The sequence below is a fragment of the Leopardus geoffroyi genome, chromosome X, assembly GCF_018350155.1.
Source record: "Leopardus geoffroyi isolate Oge1 chromosome X, O.geoffroyi_Oge1_pat1.0, whole genome shotgun sequence".
Taxonomy (NCBI): Eukaryota; Metazoa; Chordata; class Mammalia; order Carnivora; family Felidae; genus Leopardus; species Leopardus geoffroyi.
Genome location: NC_059343.1, coordinates 49865255 through 49886418, shown reverse-complemented (window position 1 = coordinate 49886418; position 21164 = coordinate 49865255).

The window sequence follows — 21164 nt, the reverse complement described above, 5'->3', positions numbered from 1 at the left end:
CATTTGACAATAAGTAAATTTAAATCTCTATTAACATTATATTCAAATTTCAAATGGAAAATCATTAATATTTAAACTTGGAAAATATCATTTATAACATTTTTTAGAATCAAATGTAACAGAAGCTGTTTATTTTTTTCCATGGAAATGGGGGTGGAGATGTTTGTTTAAAGCCAGAAAATTCACAAATATTGAAAAATTTGAAAATTTTATTCTATAAAGACATGATTTTTTCCAATTTACAAATCATGCTATACAACGTGGGGTAAAATAAGGGTACAAATTTTAATAGGTAAAATGAATAAACAACAACAATAACATATATATATATATATATAGAGAGAGAGAGAGAGAGAGAGAGAGAGAATGAAACAGTCCATGGAGCACTTGGTGAAAAATATTAATAGACATTTCACAAAACGGGAGGTCACATGGGCAATAAACATGTATTATTTTAATCTGCTTTCCATTATTTTTTTTTTCTATAACATATGCCCTCCTAAAATACTCTATAATAATTTACTTAGTTAATAGGTTTGCCCCCCCCCCCCCCCCCCGCTTCAGAATATAAGCTCTGTAATGTATGGTTTTCCTTCCTTTTTTACTACTGATGTGTGTCAAATGCTTAAAATAGTATCTGGCATATATAGATGCTTAGTAACTATTCCTTGACTTTATGTGTCTCCCCTGTAATCAATGAAATGGAAATTAAAATGGCACACTATTTCATATATATAAGTTTAGCAATATGTATGAAGTTTGAAAATATGTGTTGTCAACCAGATAAACAAGTGGGAGATCCTGTACCATGTTGCTGGGAGTTCATTTGGAGATAAGTTTGCCATTATCTAGTGTGTTTGAAGATGGCATGTTTAGAGCACTCTTTTACTTTGTTAGAAAACAATTCTGTGTGGATCTTTCATGTTTCTGTATGTTTTGCAAGCAAGGATTGAATGTTTTTTTGTTTGTCACTTTCCATTGAAGGAGATGTGAATAACAACATATTTGTAAGATGGGATAGTATTTCTCTGTGTAGCAATGGGGAGGAATGCTGAACTGAAATATAATAAATATTAATGTCTCTTTCCAGAGGAAAAAAAAATAAAAGGCATGTTTACTACTCATTATAAAATATTAAGTGAATTTAACTGGTTTCCTTTCCTCTAACACAGTCTACCATATACATATACATCAAGTGCCCATTTCATATCATCCTGTGGTATGTGAGTCTCAGGAATTTCGAGTAAAATCGCTGATCCTCTGGCTATCATTCTTGATGTGAAAAGTAAATGTTTAATGAGGACAAATTGAGGAATTGGTTGCAGGATGAGTACCAGGAAGTAGAATCAAAGAGGCTGGAACTATGCATTGTTTCTTGCTAATTAAACTCATGGTGAGACAGCTTGCTCCTCAATCTGTTCATTAACCCCAGGCCCACTCCATTGTAGCAAATGATAAGCAGAAGTAACAAATAGTAAGCCTAAGTTTTGGAACTTCTGGGTAAGCAGAGGTTTTTGTCTTCTTTTAGATAACAGTTATTCTACACATAGTGACACTGAGTTAAATGAAGGAAATAACAAGAATCATAAGCAGAAACTGGAGAAACCTTAGAATTTTTGTTAGTTGGCTTCAAAGATGAGGGGGCTGGGCAAATAATGCTTAAAACTGAAGAATGTGAACAAGTGGGCTGTCTTATGACTCAGCCCATCCGTCACATGATCATACAAAACTTTTATACATTTGGAAATAATAGCAAATAACTAAGTTACTTTTCGGTTGGTTGGTTGGCTTTTGTAGTAGTTACTATCTGCATAAGGGAGTTTTGACCTTCTTGGGGAAATTTTCTAAGACAAATCCTGTGTATACCATAAAGGAGTCTTTGAATAGTACTCAGGCTCTTGCTACCCAAGATTTTACTAGTGATATTAACCAGTAAGAATGAGAAATTGAACCAAAGAAGTGTAAATGAATTCTTGTTCATCAATCCCACCTCCCCTGGAAAACTCCCCAGTCCTTATGTTGTAAATATGTGAGAACATAAGAGATACTATCTAATGACCCAGCAAAGACCCTAAGTTATGGTGAATTTCTCAAATAACTTTACTGCTGTGTGAGCCAAGTCAGTCTGAGGGCACATACCCACAATTTTGCTGAAAGTGGGTGTGACTGTGGTTGCTGAGTCAAGACATTGTCTAAGGCTAAAATAGATGATGCTAGCAATTCAGGTTTTGCTACCTGATATAGAACATTGAGTCATCCAAAAACATGGGAACTTTTCTTGCATGAGACACAAGCAGCCATTATGCCACACAGAATTGGAAGTAAATACAAAGCCTTTCTAATGGTTATAGAGCCACTCTCTCCCTCCATACCCTCTTAAACCTCCCTCTGCTTTAACTAAGCCACAGCTACAGTAAGGGAAAAAATAATTAGAGATGACGCTGAGGGCTGTCTCCAGTGAGAATAAAAACCCATACTGATCCATCTGAATCGGCTGGGAAATATCGATGAGAGAAGAGAATCAAACTTTTATAGCTCTCTTGAATATGGATACCCATGTCACTTATTCTACAGGACCCATGTAATGAAACAGCATCCAGAATCAAGTTATGAGTTTTGACCATGTTCAGAGTAAAGAAAACTCAAATATGACCTTGTGAATGAAACCTTTGGGGCTAATTCTGTGCAATCCTGGTGTGACCTCTACATATGAATGTATAGTAAAAACAGATGTTTGTGTTTCCATGTCCTGTAAGTGCTAGATGACATTCAGTCACATGTAGAGAAGTGTTAGTAGAAAACCTAAATAGCTCCCCCACCAGCCTTTCTGCCTCATCATAAGTGGTTTAATGCAAAGAATATAGAAACCCAGAAGGAAATGAGAAAATCACGACCCTGATTAAATACATAAAGGAAGTATAAGCTGTAAGAGATTCAAGATCTCTATGGAAGAGCCATGTATGTCCAGTGTAAAAGTCTTAAGAAGAGGTGAAGGCTTTTAGTGTATTATTGTTAAATAAATTCTTTTTTTAATATGAAATTTATTGTCAAATTGGTTTCCATACAACACCCAGTGCTCATCCCAACAGGTGCCCTCCTCAATACCCCTCAGGTTCCCCTATAATTTCAGCAGTTGCAGACAATGTGACTCTAGCTGAATCCATTGCACACACTTAATGGCACACTGTTTTAAACATGGACAGAATTTTTCCCCAAAACTACTGGCACCTGAGAATCAAGATCTGTTTGCGTATATGTGACAAGGCCTCTGATATGTTTTGTATTACTCATTCGAGGTTACCTAAACTTCATTGCCATTTGTGAAAATTGGATGTCAGAATTCAGTGTTAGTGTTTGCACACTCTGACTTCCAAAACTTAATGTATATGTGGTATATGGATTGTAAAAATCAGAAGGTTCAGTCTCAGAAGTGTTAGTTGTGATATTATCACACCTCCTCTAAGAAAAGTTTCTGAAAACCCCCAACAAAATCGAGGAATGTGCTTGCCAAGTTATGTTACTTGGGACTGTGTAGGCTGATTCACAATACTGAATCCTCAGGCAGTTAAAAATTGTTCTCTTTTCAGTCCCTAACCACTGAAAAGGAGGCCTGGCACCAAGCTGGATCCTTTGGATATTGGATTTGGATTCCTTGGAATTCTTTTTTTTAATGTTTATTTTTTATTTATTTTTGAGAGAGAGAGACAGACAGACAGTGAGCAGGGAGGGACAGAGAGATAGGGAGAGAGAGAATCCCAAGCAGGCTCCACTGTGAGGCTTCAAACTATGGAAATAAAGGAATGACATCAGAAAGAAACTGGCATAGGTTGTTCCCAAGTTTACTCCTCCTCATGAGAACAGCTAATAACTACTTACAAAGACAATACTGAAAAATCGTAGAACGTGGAGTGAATCTGAAGCATTCCCTGCACTACAAAAACCAAGAGAGTCCACATTAGAAGATCAAGAGAAGTGGCTACATGATAACTGTATTGTCCCTCCCCCAAACTGGCACAGCACCACACTGAGAAGTCTCCTCAGAGCCTAGATTTTCTCCAATGGGAAAAAGAGCCCCAGGGGTAGATATTTAGCTTCCCTAGGATTGTGGGTCACTTCTTGGGAGTTCCCACTCTGGCCTTGTCTCACAGGCATCATGGAAGAATGTGTAGGCCTTAGCCACTAGATATCTTGTTGCAATGGAAAAAGGAAGAAGGATTTGCAACAACCACTGCATATCTTGGCCGACTAAGTTCTTACCTGAAGCAAAATGTAATACTCCCTACCAGCAGTTTTTCTCATCTGTGGTAAAAAGACAGTGAAACAGTATGACCAGGATACTTGTCAGAAAAACATGACACGACCAGAGGAAACTAATGAAACTCTAATAACTAACATAAATAAATGGAGATTAATAAACTGCCACACAAATAATTCAGATAAACTTCTTAAAGTTTAGTGGACTGCAACAATACAGAAACAAAAGTAAATGACATTAAGAAAACATGAACAAAAAAGTTCAACAAGAAATAGACATCATTAAAATAGAAATCCTAGAGCTGAAAAATACAATGACAAAACTGAAAAATTCAACAAACAGCTTCAAAGTAAACTCAAGCATGCAGAAGAATCACTGACTTACAAGACAGAATGTTTGAAATTATTCAGTCAGATGATCAAAGAGACAAAAAAGAGTGAAGAAAGACTACAGGATTTATAGGATGTTATCAAAAGAAACAATATCTGCATTATGGAAACTCCAGAAGGAAAAAAAAAAAAGAAACAGAAATAATGTTTAAAGCAGTAATGGCTAGAAACTGCCAAAAACCTGAGAAGAGAAATGGACATCTAGACTCTTGAGGCCCAAAAGATCCCAAATAGGTTTCACCTGATAGGGATACACTGAAAAAAAAATTATACTTAAATTGTCAAAAGTGAAAGACAACATAAAGAGAGGAAGATGGCAGCATAGGAGGACACTGGGCTCACCACGTCCTGCTGACCACTTAGATTCCACCCACATCTGCCTAAATAACACAGAAAACTGCCAGAAGACTAGCAGAAAGGACTCTCCAGAGCCAAGCGTAGACGAGAGGCCCACGGAAGAGGGTAGGAAGGGCGGAGAGACGGTGCCTGCTACATGGACTGGCAGGAAGGAGCCGGGGCAGTGGAAGGGCAGCCTGCCGGGCAAGGCAGAGCCCCCAAAGTCTGGCTCGCAAAAGCAGTGGGGCCGGACGGAGTGTGTTTTGACAGCCAGTGGGACTTAACATCTGGAAGGTTATAAGGCAACAGCTCTGTTCCGAGAGTGGGAGGGCTAGAGGACAAGGGAGGGAGAATTGTTGAGCCCCAGAGGACAGAGCTCAGCTTGGCAGGGAACAAAGGCTCTGGGAAGCACCATCTCCCATGCCCATCCCCCAGCTAAAATCCCAAAGGGAACCAGTTCCCGTCACCAAACTTGCTTGCAACATGCAAACAACAAACGCTGTGCTTCTATGGATCCATCTCTCTGACAGGTCTGCCTTCCTCCAGGAGCTACAGGGCCCCTCCTGAAGTGGATCACCTAAGTCAAAGCCAGCTGGGTCTGCCCCTCCCCCCCTGTGCACCTTGTGGATCCACCCCAGCTAATATGCCATATCGCATCGAGGCACACCACAGGCCTGGAAGTGTGCAAGTAGCCCAGACAGGGGCCACACCACCCCACAGTGAGTCCTGCCGATGGGAAAGGGGAAGTTAAGATACACACAAGTCTGACTGTGGCCCCAGCAGTGGGCTGGGGGCAGACATCAGGTCTCACTGCGGCCCTGCCCACCAACGCAAGTTACTCCAGACAGCACAGAGGAAGAGCCCTGCAGTTCCACGCCACTCCAGGGACTATCCAAAATGACGAAACAGAAGAATTCTCCTCAAAAGAAACTCCAGGAAGTAGCGACAGCTAACGAACTGATCAAAAACGATTTAAGCAAGGTAAGAGAAAATGAATTTAAAATAATAGTCATAAAATTAAACGCTGGGCTTGAAAAAGGATAGAGGACAGCAGAGAATCTATTACTACAGAGATCAAGGAGGATCTCTGTAAGAAACAGTCAGGAGGAGCTAAAAAATGTTATAAATGAGATGCAAAATAAACTGGAGGCAACCACAGCTCGGATTGAAGAGGCAGAGGAGAGAATAGGTGAACTAGAAGATAAAATTATGGAAAAAGAAGAAGCTGAGAAAAAGAGAGATAAAAATATGCAGGAGTATGAGGGGAGAATTAGAGTACTAAGTGACACAATTAAACACAATAATATACACATAATTGGTATTCCAGAGGAGTAAGACAGAGGGAAAGGTGCTGAAGGGGTACTTGAAGAAATCATAGCTGAGAACTTGCCTGATCTGGGAAAGGAAAAAGGCATTGAAATCCAAGAGGCACAGAGAACTCCCTTCAGACCTAACTTGAATCGATCTTCTACACAACATATCATAGTGAAACTGGCAAAATACAAGGATAAAGAGAAAATTCTGAAAGCAGCTAGGGATAAACATGCTCTAACATATAAAGGGAGACCGATAAGAGTTGTGACGGATCTATCTACTGAAACTTGACAGCCCAGAAAGGAATGGCAGGAAATCTACAATGTGATGAACAGAAAAAAAAAATGCAGCCAAGAATCCTTTATCCAGCAAGTCTGTCATTTAGAATAGAATCAGAAATAAAGGTTTTCCCAAACAAACAAACAAACAAAAACTGAAGAAATTCATCACCACTAAACCAGCCCTACAAGAGATCCTAAGGGGGACCCGTGAGACAAACTACCAGAGACATCACTACAAGCATGAAACCTACGGACATCACAATGACTCTAAACCCATATCTTTCTATAATAACACTGAATGTAAATTGACTAAATGTGCCAACCAAAAGACATAGGGTATCAGAATGGAGAAAAAAAAACAAGACCCATCTATTTGCTATCTACAAGACACTCATTTAAGACCTGAGGACACCTTCATATTGAAAGTGACAGGATGGAGAACTATCATGCTACTGGAAGTCAAAAGAAAACTGGAGTAGCCTTACTTATATCAGACAAACGAGACTTTAAATTAAAGGCTGTAACAAGAGATGAAGAAAGGCATTATATAATAATTACAGGGTCTATCCATCAGGAAGAGTTAACAATTATAAATGTCTATGCACCGAATAGGGAAGCCCCCAAATATATAAAACAATTACTCACAAACATAAGCAACCTTATTGATAAGGATGTGATAATTGCAGGGGACTTTATTACACCACTTACAACAATGGATAGATCATCTAGACACAGAATCAATAAAAAAAAAACAAGGGCCCTGAATGATATATTGGATCAGATGGACTTGACAGATCTATTTAGAACTCTGCATCCCAAAGAAACAGAATATACTTTCTTCTCGAGTGCACATGGAACATTCTCCAATCAGGATCATATACTGGGTCACAAAACAGCCCTTCATAAGTATACAAGAATTGAGATCATACCATGCATACTTTCAGACCACAATGCTATGAAGCTTGAAATCAACCAAACGAAAAAGTCTGGAAAACCTCCAAGAGCATGGAGGTTAAAGAACACCCTACTAAAGAATGAATAGGTCAATCAGGCAATTAGAGAAGAAATTAAAAAATATATGGAAACAAATGAAAATGAAAACACAACAATCCAAACGCTTGGGGATGCAGCGAACGCAATCCTGTGAGGAAAATACATTGCAATCCAGGCCTATCTCAAGAAACAAGAAAAATCCCAAATACAAAATCTAACAGAACACCTACAGGAAATAGAAGCAGAACAGCAAAGACACCCCAAATTCAGCAGAAGAAGAGAAATAATAAAGACCAGAGCAGAAATAAACAATACAGATTCTAAAAAAAAATGTAGAGAAGATCAATGAAACCAAGAGTTGTTTTTTTGAAAAATAAATAAAATTGATAAACCTCTAGCCTGGCTTCTCAAAAAGAAAAGGGACATGACACAAGTAGATAAAATCATGAATGAAAATGGAATTATTACAACCAATCCCTCAAGAAATACAAGCAATTATCAGGGAATACTATGAAAAATTATATGCCAAAAAACTGGACAACCAGGAAGAAATGGACAAATTCCTATGCACCCACACACTTCCTAAACTCAAACAGGAGGAAATAGAAAGCTTGAACAGACCCATAACCAGCGAAGAAATTGAATCAGTCATCAAAAATCTCCCAACAAATGAGTCCAGGACCAGATTGTTTCCAGGGGAATTCTACCAGACAATTAAAGCATAAATAATACCTATCCTTCTCAAGCTATTCCAAAAAATAGAAAGGGAAGGAAAACTTTCAGACTCATTCTATGAAGCCAGCCTTACTTTGATTCCTAAACCAGACAGAGACCCATGAAAAAAAGAGAACTACAGACCAATATCCCTGATGAATATGGATGCAAAAATTCTCAATAAGATACTAGCAAATCGAATTCAAAAGCATATAAAAAGAATTATACAACATGATCAAGTGGGATTCATTCCTGGGATTCAGGGCTGGTTCAACATTCACAAATCAATCAACGTGATACATCACATTAATAAAAGCAAAGATAAGAACCATATGATCCTGTCAATTGATGCAGAAAAAGCATTTGACACAATTCAGCATCGTTTCTTAATAAAAACCCTCGAGAAAGTCGGGATAGAAGGAACATATTTACACATCATAAAAGCCATTTATGAAAAGCCCACAGCTAACATCATCCTCAATGGGGAAAAACTGAGAGCTTTTTCCCTGAGATCAGGAACACGACAGGGATGTCCACTCTTACCGTTGTTGTTTAACATAGTGTTGGAAGTTCTAGCATAAGCAATCTGACAACAAAAGGAAATCAAAGGTATCAAAATTGGCAAAGATGAAGTCAAGGTTTCCCTTTTTGCAGATGACATGATATTATACATTGAAAATCCGACATACTCCACCAAAAGTCTGCTAAAACTGATACATGAATTCAGCAAAGTTGCAGGATACAAAATCCATGTACAGAAATCTCTTGCATTATTACACACTAATAATGAAGCAACAGAAAGACAAATAAAGAAACTGATCCCATTCACAATTGCACCAAGATTCATAAAATACCTAGGAATAAATCTAACCAAATATGTAAAAGATCTGTGTGCTGGAAAGTATAGAAAGCTTATGAAGGAAATTGAAGAATATATAAAGAAATGGAAAAAAAATGCCGTGCTCATGGATTGGAAGAATAAATATTGTCAAAATGTCAATACTACCCAAAACTATCTACACATTCAATGCAATCCCAATCAAAATTGTACCAGCATTCTTCTCGAAACTAGAACAAGCAATCCTAAAATTCATATGGAACCACAAAAGGCCCCGAATGGCCAAAGTAACTTTGAAGAAGAGGACCAATGCAGGAGGCATCACAATCCCAAACTTTAGCCTCTCCTACAAAGCTGTAATCTTCAAAACAGCATGGTATTGGCACAAAAACAGACACATAGACCAATAGAATAGAATAGAAACCCCAGTACTACACCCACAAAAGTATGGCCAACTTATCTTTGACACAGCAGAAAAGAGTATCCAATGGAAAGAAGATAGTCTCTTTAACAAATAGTGCTGGGAGAACTCGACAGCAACATGCAGAAGGTTGAAACTAGACCACTTTCTTACATCATTCACAAAAATAAACTCAAAATGGATAAAGGACCTGAATGTGAGACAGGAAACCATCAAAACCCTAGAGGAGAAAGGAGGAAAATACCTCTCTGACCTCAGCCGTAGCAATTTCTTACTTGACACATCCCCAAAGGCAAGGGAATTAAAAGCAAAAATGAACTATTGGGACCTCATGAAGATAAAAAGCTTCTGCACAGCAAAGGAAACAACCAACAAAACTAAAAGGCAACCGACGGAATGGGAAAAGATATTTGCAAATGACATATCGGACAAAGGACTAGTATCCAAAATCTATAAAGAGCTCACCAAACTCCACACCCGAAAAACAAATAACCCAGTGAAGACATGGGCAGAAGACATGAACAGACACTTCTCCAGAGAAGACATCCGGATGGCCAGCAGGCACATGAAAAGATGCTCAACGTCGCTCCTCATCAGGGAAATACAAACAAAACCACACTCAGAAATCACCTCACGCCAGTCAGAGTGGCCAAAATGAACAAATCAGGAGAGTATAGATGCTGGCGAGGATGTGGAGAAACGGGAACCCTCTTGCACTGTTGGTGGGAATGCAAACTGGTGCAGCCGCTCTGGAAAACAGTGTGGAGGTTCCTCAAAAAATTAAAAATAGACCTACCCTATGACCCAGTGGTAGCACTGCTAGGAATTTACCCAAGGGATGCAGGAGTACTGATGCATAAGGGCACTTGTACCCCAATGTTTATAGCAGCATTCTCAACAATAGCCAAATTATGGAACGAGCCTAAATGTCCGTCAACTGATGAATGAATAAAGAAATTGTGGTTTATATATACAATGGAATACTACCTGGCAATGAGAAAGAATGAAATATGGCCATTTGTAGCAACGTGGATGGAACTGGAGAGTGTTATGCTAAGTGAAATAAGCCATACAGAGAAAGACAGATACCATATGTTTTCACTCATATGTGGATCCTGTGAAACTAACAGAAGACCATGGGGGAGAGGAAGGAAAAAAAAGATGTTAGAATGGGAGAGAGCCGAAGCATAAGAGACTCTTAAAAACTGAGAACAAACTGAGGGTTGATGGGGGGTGGGAGGGAGGGGAGGGTGGGTGATGGTATTGAGGAGGGTATCTTTTGGGATGAGCATTGAGTGTTGTATGGAAACAAATTTGACAATAAATTTCATATATTAAAAAATAAAAATAAAAATATGTAAATTTAACAAATTGATATTTATTTATTTTTGACAGAGGGAGAGACAAAGCATGAGCGGGGGAGGGGCAGAGAGAGGGAGACACAGAATCCGAAGCAGGCTCCACGCTCTGAGCTGTCAGCACAGAGCCTGACGCGGGGCTTGAACTCACAGAGCATGAGATCATGACCTGACCGATGTCGGATGCTCAACCGACTGAGCCACCCAGGCGCCCCAAAATATGTAAAATTTTACATCAATAACCTATTATATGTAAGTAATAAAAGTGTAAAGTTTAGGAGTGCTATCAAAATTAAATTATCATTTTAAAATAGGGTGGTATAATTTTAACGTATTTTATGTAAGACTTATGGTAACTTCAAGGGGAAAAATCTATAGTATATACACAAAATAGCATGGTAAATTAAAACATACTGACACCAAAAGTCTTCAGATGATAAAGAAAAAAAAAAAACAGCAAGAAGCAAGGAACAATGGAAATTCAAAACACCAGAAAACAATTAACAAAATGGTTACACTAAGTCTTTACATTTCAGTTATTTTTTTCAAGTATAATTAGCAGTGTTATGTTAGTTTCATGTATGCAATATAATGATTCAACAATTGTACACATTTCTCAATTTTCATCAAGATAAGTGTATTCTTAATTCTGTTTATCTATTTCACCCATTCCCCACTCACCTCCTGTCTGAAACCACCTGTTTGTTGTCTGTATTTAAGAGTCTGTTTTCATTTGTCTTTTTTTCTTTGTTTTGGTTCCTGAATTTCACATATAATTTCACATGGTTATATTGTATTTTAATTTTTCAGAGTGACTTATTTCACTTAGTATAATACCCTCTATGTCCATACATATTGCTGCAAATGAAAGATTCCATTAATTTTTGTGGTGGAGTAATATTCTATTATGTGTATATCATATCTTCTTTGTCCATTCATATATCAATGGAAACTTTTGTTGTATCCATATCTTGGCTATTGCAAACAATGTTGCAATAAACAGGGAGGCATATAACAGAATTGCTGTTTTCGTGTTTTTTTAGGCAAATACCCAGTAGTGGAATTACTAGATCATATGGTAATTTAATTTAAAAAATTTTGAGAAACGTACCTACTGTTTTCCACAGAGCCTGTACCTGTTTGCATTCCCACCAAAAGTGCATGAGGGTTCCCTTTTCTCCACATACTCAACAACACTGTGTTATTTCTTCTGTTTTATATATATTTTTTTAAATTTTAGCCATTATGACAGGTATAAAATGATATGTCATTGTGGTTTATATTTGAATTTCCCTGATAATTAGTGACGTTGAGCATCTTTTCATGTGTCTGTATCTGTATGTATTCTTTAGAAAAAATGTGTATTCAAGTCCTCTGCCCATTTTTTAATTGAGTTTCTTTTTTTGGTGTTGAGTTGTATATGTTCTTTATATATTTTGGATATTAACACCACATTTACTATATCACTGGTAAATATCTTCTCCCATTTTGTAGGTTGCCTTTTAATTTTCTTGATGGTTTCATTCTCTGTGCAAAACTTTTGATTTTGGTGTAGTCCTAATAGTTTAATTTTGCTTTTGTTGCCCTTACCAGAGGAGACATATGTAGAAAAATATTTCTGCAGCCAATGTGAAAGAAATTGCTGCCTATGGTTTCATCTAGGATTTTTATTGTTTCAGGTCTCATATTTAGGTCTTTAATCCATTTTGAGTTAATTTTTGTGCATGGTATAAGAAAGTGGTCCAGTTTCATTCTTTTGTATGTAGTTGTCCAGGTTTCTGAAAACAATTTGTTGAAGAGACTGTCTTTTTCCCATTGGATATTCTTGCCTACTTTGTCATAGATTAATTGACCATAAAAACGTGGGCTTATTTTTGAGTTTTCTATTTTGTTCCATTGATCTATGTGCATATTTTTGTACCAGTACCATACTGTTTTGATTACTACAGCTTTGTAGGATACCTTGAAATCTGGGAACTTGATACCTCCAGCTTTGTGCTTTCTCAATATTGCTTTGGCTATTTGGGGTCGTTTGTGCTTCCACCAGGATTTTACACTTATTTGTTCTAGTTCTACAAAAAAATGTTGATATTTTGATAGGATTTGCATTGAATCTATAGATCTCATTAGGTAGTCTGAATAATAACAGTATTTGTTCTCCCAATCAATGAGCATGGAATATCTTTTCATCTGTATCACCGTTAATTACTTTTATCAATGACTTATAGTTTTCAGTGAGCAGGTCTTTTACTACCTTGATTAATTCTTAGGTATTTTATTATTTGGGGCTGAATAATAAAAGGATTATTTTCTTAATTTCTCTTTCTGCTAACTCATTATCAGTGTATAGAAATGTAACCAATTTCTGTATATTAATTCTATCTTCTGTGACTTTTCTGAATCATTTATTCTAGCTATTATTTTGGTGGAGTCTATAAGGATATATATATATATATATATATATATATATATATATATATATATAGTATTATGTTATCAGCAAATAGGGAAAATTTTACATCTTCCTTGACAATTTAGATGCCTTTATTTCTTGTTCTTGTCTGATTACTGCACTTAAGACTTCCAGTTGACTGTGTTGAATAAATGTGGTAAAAGTGAACATCCTTGTCTTGTTTTTGATCTTAGAAGGAAAGCTCTCAGCTCTCAGCTGTGGATTGTTCATATATGGCTTTTATTATGTTGAGGTATGTTCCCTCTAAACCCATTTTGTTGAGAGTTTTTTTTATCATGAATGAATGTTTTACTTTGTGAAATCCTTCTTCTGCATCTGTTGAGAATATTATATGGTTTTAATCCTTCCTTTGTTTATGTGATGTATCATCTTGATTGATGTGCAAATAATGAACTACCCTTGCATTCCTGGAATAAATCCCACTTGATTGTGGTGAATGTATTTTAATATATTGCTAGATTCTTTTTGCTAATATTTTGTTGAGGATTTTTGCATCTATGTTCATCAGATATGTTGGCCTATATTGTTTTTTGTTGTTGTTGTTGTTGTTTGTAGTGTCTTTATCTAGTTTTAGAATAAGGGTGATGCTGGCCTAATACAACGAATTTGCAAGCTTTCCTTCCTCTGTTATTTTTTGGAATATTTCAAGAATAGTTATTAACTCTTCTTTACATTTTTGGTACATTTTGGTAACTTTTCCCAGTTAGCCTGGGAAGCCATCTGGTCCTGGGCTTCTGTTTCTTGGGAGTGTTTTGAATACTAACTTCATTTCATTGCTAGTAAGCAGTCTATTCAAATTTTTTATTTCTTCGTTCTTCAATTTTGAAGGTGGTATATTTCTAGGAATGTATTCATTTCTTCTAGATTGTCCAATTTGTCAGCATATAATTTTCGTGATATTTAGTTATAATCCTTTGTACTCCTATGGTATCAGTTATTATATCTCCTACTTTATGTTTTATTTATTTGCGTCTTCTCTCTTCTTTTTTTTTTAATGAGTCTGGGAATAAGTTTAACAAATTTTGTTGCTTTGTTAAAGAACCAACTCCTGGTTTCACTGATCTTTATTTATTCACTTTATTTATTTTCACTTTATTTGTTTATTTGTTTGTTTTAGTTTCTATTTCATTTGTTTTTGTTCTAATCTTTATTATTTCCTTCCTTGTACTGGCTGTGGGCTTTGTTCTCTTTCTAGATCCTATAGGTGTAAGGTTGGGTTTTTTTATTTGAGATTTTTCTTACTTCTTGAGGGAGGCCTGTATTGCTATAATCTGCCCTCTGGGAACAATTTTTGCCACATCCCAAGATTTTGGACTTTTGTGTCTTCATTTTCATTTGTCTCCATGTATTTTTTTGAATTTCCTGTGATTTCTTATTTGATCCATTCATTGTTTACTAGCATGTTATTTAGCTGCTGTGTGTTTATGTTCTTTCCAGATGTTTTCTTGTGATTGATTTCTAAGTTCATTCCATTCTAGTTGGAAAGATGTATATTATTTCAACCACTTTAAATTTGTTGAGACTTTTTTTTGGCCTACCATGTGTTCTATTTTGGAGAATGTTTCAATTGCTCAAAAGACAAAGACTGCCTGCAACAGCCAGCCAGGGACCATATCTTGGGCGGCACAGGGTGACACTCCCCCAGTACCAGGGCACATGAAACAGGAATTTGAATCCCAGCCAAGCATCAGAGAGGCACGGGTGTCAGTGGAATGGGACATACTGCCTTGTTTTCACCCAGGGCACAGTGAGGATGGCTTGAACAGAATGGTTTGGGATACCTGGTCCGTGGAGGAGAGATTGGGTTGTTGCCATTTTTCTCCCCATCACCAACAAGGTGGGGCTTCAGGGAACATAAAGCAGCCCACAGTGGAGGCAGAACCCACCTACACCATACCATGCCCCTCCGCACCTGGTAACTACATATCTACTGTAGCGGGATTGATGGTGATGGACCAGAAAGCCCCTCCTCCCAACCAGCACTGCTGCATTGTCTGGTTGAATTCTCAGACAACTCTTATTATATAGATATATTCTTCCTTCCTTTTCTCCTTCTTATCTCTTCCCTCCTCTAGTCGGGTTTCTCTGGTTGTTGGTTTGTTTAAGCAGACATATTTAATCCATTCTTTTGATACATTTTCTACATCTCCTTTATTTTCCTTTCTCTCTCTCTGGATTAAGCCATACAGTTTCTCTGGTCAATTTTATTTTCTCTTCTTTGTCCCTGCCTCCTTCTTTATTTTCCATACTATCTCTATGGATTAAGCCATATAGTTTATTTGGTTAATTTCCTTTTCCTTTTCACCACCTCTGTCTTTATTTTCCTTTCTCTCTCTCTGGATTAAGCTGTATAGTTTTTCTGTCTGGACAATATTATTTTCCTTTCTTTTTACCCAACACTTTTTTACTTTCTTTCTCTTTCTCTGGATTAAGCTTTATAGTTTCTCTGGTCAATTTTTAATTTTTTCTTTTTCCCCACCCCTGTCATTTCTCTATTTGTATGGGATAAGGCCTCTTCCATCAGCACTGCCTCCATCCCGTTGTTTACTTGTAACTGGTGTTTCTGTTGTTTTTCTTTTTTTTTTGTTTGTGTATTTGCCTGTGTTTTTGTTTTCTGTTTGTGTTTTGTCTGTTTGTATGTTTTTTTTCCCTTCCAGGGATGTTTCAATGAACAAATAAAAGCACACCTGGTGGAGGATCCAAAACATCATTTCCAAAACATCATTAGGTAGGAAGATAAAATAACGAAAGTCACAACAACAGAGAGCAAGTAAAACTCTCCAAAAAACACCTCCTGAAGGGTCAGGCCCTGGACAGTGTATGACCCCTCTTTAGTATACTAGTTCCCACAGGTGCACGGCACATAATAAGATTTATAACACGTAAAGGACAGAAAACTAGACAAAATGATGAAACCAAATAATTCTCCTCAAAAGAAATTCCAGGAAGAAATGACAGCTAAAGAATTGACCAAAACAGATATAAACAATATAACTGAACAATAATTTAGAATAATAGCCATAAGATTAATCTTTCATCTTGAAAAAAAGCATACAAGGCAGCAGAGAATCTATTGCTGTAGAGATCAAGGAATTAAACAAATAGTCATGATGATTTAAAAAATGTTGTAAGGAGGTGTGAAATAATCTAGAGGTGGTGACATCAAGGATTGAAGAGACAGAGAGGAGAATATGTGAAGTAGAATATAAAATTATGGAAAAAGATGAAGGTGAGAAAAAGAGATAAGAAAAATTCTGGATCAAGAGGGAGAATTAGAGAACTAAGTGATTTAATGAAAGGGAACAATATTAATATCGTAAGAGTTCCAGAAGAAGAAGAAGAGAGAGAAATATGACTAAGGTGTACCTGAAGAAATCATACCTGAGAACCTCCCCAATCTGGAGAAGAAAACAGACATTGAAATCCAGGAGGGATGGATAAATCCCTTCAGACATAATGTGAATTGATCTTCTGCATGACATATTATAGTGAAACTGGCAAATTAAAAAGATAGAGAATTCTGAAGTCATCCAGGGAAAAGGGGGGCTTACCCTACAAGCGTAGACATATAAGGGTAGTGGCAGACATGTATACTGAACCTTGGCAGGCCAAAGGAGTGGCATGAAATTTTCAATGTGCTGAATAGGAAAAATATGCAGTCAAGAATCCTATATACAGCAAGCCTGTCATTCAGAATAGAAGGAGAGATGAAGGCTTTCCCAAGAAAACAAAACTGAAGGATATCATCACCACTAAACCAGCCCTAAAGAGATCTTAAGGGGGACTATGTGAGTGGAATGTTGCAAAAAGCACAAAGGACCAGATACATCACTACAAGCATGAAACCTACAGACAACACAATGACTCTTAACCCATATCTTTTGATAATAACACTAAATTTAAATGGATTAAATGTGCCAACCAAAAGACATAGGGTATCAGAATGGATAAAAAAGAAACATCTATTTGCCGTCTACAAGACACCCAGTGTAGACATGAGGATACCTTAAGATTGAAAGTGAAGGGACAGAGAACCATCAAACATGCTACTAGAAGTCAAAAGAGAGCTGGAGTAGCCATACTTATATCAGACAAATTAAATTTTAAACTGAAGGCTGTAACAAGAGATGAAGAAGGGCATTATAGAATAATTGCAGGGTCTATCCATCAAGAAGAGCTAACAATTATAAATGTTTATGCACCAAATTTGTTAGCACCCAAATATATAAAACAATCACAAACATACGTAATCTTATTGGTAAGAATGTGGTAATTGCAGGGGACTTTCATAATCAATTACAGAAATGGACAGATCATCTAACCAGAAAATCAATAAAGGAACTATGGCTCTGAATAATACACTGGACCAGATGGACTTGACAGATATGTTTAGAACTTTTCATCCTAAGGCAGCAGAATACACATTCTTCTCAAGTGCACATGGTACATTCTCCAAAATAGATCACATACTGTATCACAAAACAGTCTTCAATAAATATTAAAAAATGAGATGATAGCATGCACATTTTCAGATCACAAAGCTATGAAACTTGAAATCAACCACAGGAAAAAGTCTTGAAAACCTTCAAATGCATGAAGGTTAAACAACATCCTACTAAACAATGAATAGGTCAACCAGGAAATTAAAGAAGAAATTAAAAAACACATGGAAACAAATGAAAATGAAAATACAACAATCCAAACGTTTTGGGATGCAGCGAAGGCAGTCCTGAGAGGAAAATACATTGCAACCCAGACTTATCTCAAGAAACAAGAAAAATTCTGGGGCGCCTGGGTGGCGCAGTCGGTTAAGCGTCCGACTTCAGCCAGGTCACGATCTCGCACTCCGTGAGTTCGAGCCCCGCGTCAGGCTCTGGGCTGATGGCTCAGAGCCTGGAGCCTGTTTCCGATTCTGTGTCTCCTTCTCTCTCTGCCCCTCCCCTGTTCATGCTCTGTCTCTCTGTGTCCCAAAAATAAATAAATGTTGAAAAAAAAAAAATTTAAAAATTAAAAAAAAAAAAAAAAAAAAGAAACAAGAAAAATTCCAAATAAAAATGTAACAGCACACCTAAAGGACCTAGAAGCAGAACAACAAAGAAACCCCAAGGCCAGCAGAAGAAGAGAAATAATAAAGATCACAGCAGAAATAAACAATATAGAATCCAAAGGAAAAAAACAAACTAGTAGAACAGATCCATAAAACGATGAGCTTGCTTTTTGAAAAAATAAACAAAATTGATAACCTCCTAGCCAGACTTCTCATAAGGAAAAGAGAAAGGACCTAAATCGATAAAATCACAAATGAAAATGGATTTATCATAACCAACCACCCAGAAATACAATTATTAGAAAATAAATGAAAAAATATTTGCCAACAAACTGGACAACCTGGAAGAAATGGACAAATTCCTAAGCACCCATACACTTCCAAACCTCAAATAGGAAGAAATAGAAAATTTGAACAGACCCATAACCAGTGAAAAAATTAAATCAGTCATCAAAAATCTCCCAACAAATAAAAGTCCTGGACAAGATGGCTTCCCTGGGGAATTCTATCGGACATTTTTTTTTAATTTTTTTAACGTTTTTATTTATTTTTAAGACAGAGACAGAGCATGAATGGGGAGGGGCAGAGAGAGAGGGAGACACAGAATCGGAAGCAGGCTCCAGGCTCTGAGCCATCAGCACAGAGCCCGATGTGGGGCTCGAACCCACGGACGGTGAGATCGTGACCTGAGCTGAAGTCGGACGCTTAACCGACTGAGCCACCCAGGCGCCCCTCCATCGGACATTTAAAGCATAGTTAATACTTATCTTTCTCAAGCTGTTTCAAAAAAAAAGAAATGGAAGGAAAACTTCTGGACTAATTCTATGAAGCACACATTACTTTGTTTCCCAAACCATACAGAGGCCCCACAAAACAAAATAGTAGAATTACAAGCCAAAATCCCTGATGAATGTGGATGCAAAAATTCTAAACATGATTCTAACAAATTGAATTCAACAGCATGTAAAAAGAATTATTCCTCATGATCAAGTGGGATTCATTCCTGGACTGCAGGGTGGCTCAATAATTGCAAATCCATCAATGTGACACATCACATTAATAAAAGAAAAGATAAGAACCATATGATCCTGTCAATCGATGCAGAAAAAGCATTTGACAAACTACAGCATTGTTTCTTAAAAAAACAAGAAAGGTGGGATAGAAGGAACATACTTAAACATCATAAAAGCCATATATTAAAAGCCCACAGCTAATACTATCCTCAATGGGGAAAAACTGAGAACTTTCCCCCTGAGATCAGGAATATTACAGGGATGTCCACTTTCACCACTGTTGTTTAACATAGTGTTGGAAGTCCTAGCATCAACAATAAGACAACAAAAAAAACAAAAGGCATTCAAATTGGCAAAGAAGAGGTCAAATTTTCACTTTTCACAGATGACATGATACTCTACATGGAAAACCCAAAAGACTCTACAAAAAGACTGCTAGAACTGATACATGAACTCAGCAAAGTCGCAAGGTACAAAATTAATGTACAGAAATCAGTTGCATTTTTATGCAACAATAATGAAGCAACAAAAAGAGAAATCAAGAGACTGATCCCAGTCACAATTGCACCAAGAACCTTAAAGTACCTAGGAATAAACCTAATCAAAAATATAAAAGAACTGTATGCTGAATACTATAGAAAGCTTATGAAGGATATTGAAGAAGATATAAAGAAATGGAAACATATTCCATGCTCATGGATTGGAAGAATAAATATTTTTTAAAATGTCAATACTACCCAAAGCTATCTACACATTCAATGCAATACCAGTCAAAATTGCACTAGCATTCTTCTCGAAGCTAGAACAAGCAATCTTAAAATTTTTAAGGAATTGCAAAAGACCCCGAAGAGCCAAAGTAACATTGAAGAAGAAAACGAAGTGGGAAGCATTGCAATCCCAGACTGTTAACCTCTACTACAAAGCTGTAATCATCAAGACAGCATGGTATTGGCACAAAAGCAGACACATAGACCACTGGAATAGAATACAGAACCCAGAATTGGACCACCAATGTATGGCCAAGGAATCTTTGACAAAAAAGGAAAAAGCATTCAATGGCAAAGACACTTTCTTCAGCAAATGATGCTGGGAGAACTTGATAGCAACATGCAGAAGAATGAAACTTGACCACTTTCTTACACCATACACAAAAACAAATTCAAAATGGATAAAATACCTAAATGTCAGGCAGGAAACCATCAAAATCCTAGAGGAGAAAGCTGGCAACAACCATTTGACCTCAGCCGCATCAGTTTCTTACTTCACACATCTCCAAAGGCAAGGGAATTAAAAGCAAAAATGAACTATTGGGATCTCATCAAGATAAAAAGCTTCTGCACTGTCAAGGAAACAATCAACAAAACTAAAAGTCAGCCGAGGGAATGGGAAAAGATATTTCCAAATGTCATATCGGATATAGGGTTAGTATCCAAAATCTATAAAGAACTTACCGAACTCCACACCTGAAAAACAAATAATCCAGTGAAAAAATGGGCAGAATAAATGAATAGACACTTTTCCAAAGAAGACATCCAGATGGCCAACAGACACATGAAAAGATGCTCAACATCACTCATCATCAGGGAAATACTAATCAAAGCCACACTGAGATACCACCTCACACAGGTCAGAGTGGCTAAAACTAACAATCAGGAAACAACAGATGCTGGCAAGGATGTGGAGAAATGTGAACACTCTTGCACTGCTGCTGGGAATGCAAATTGGTGCAGCC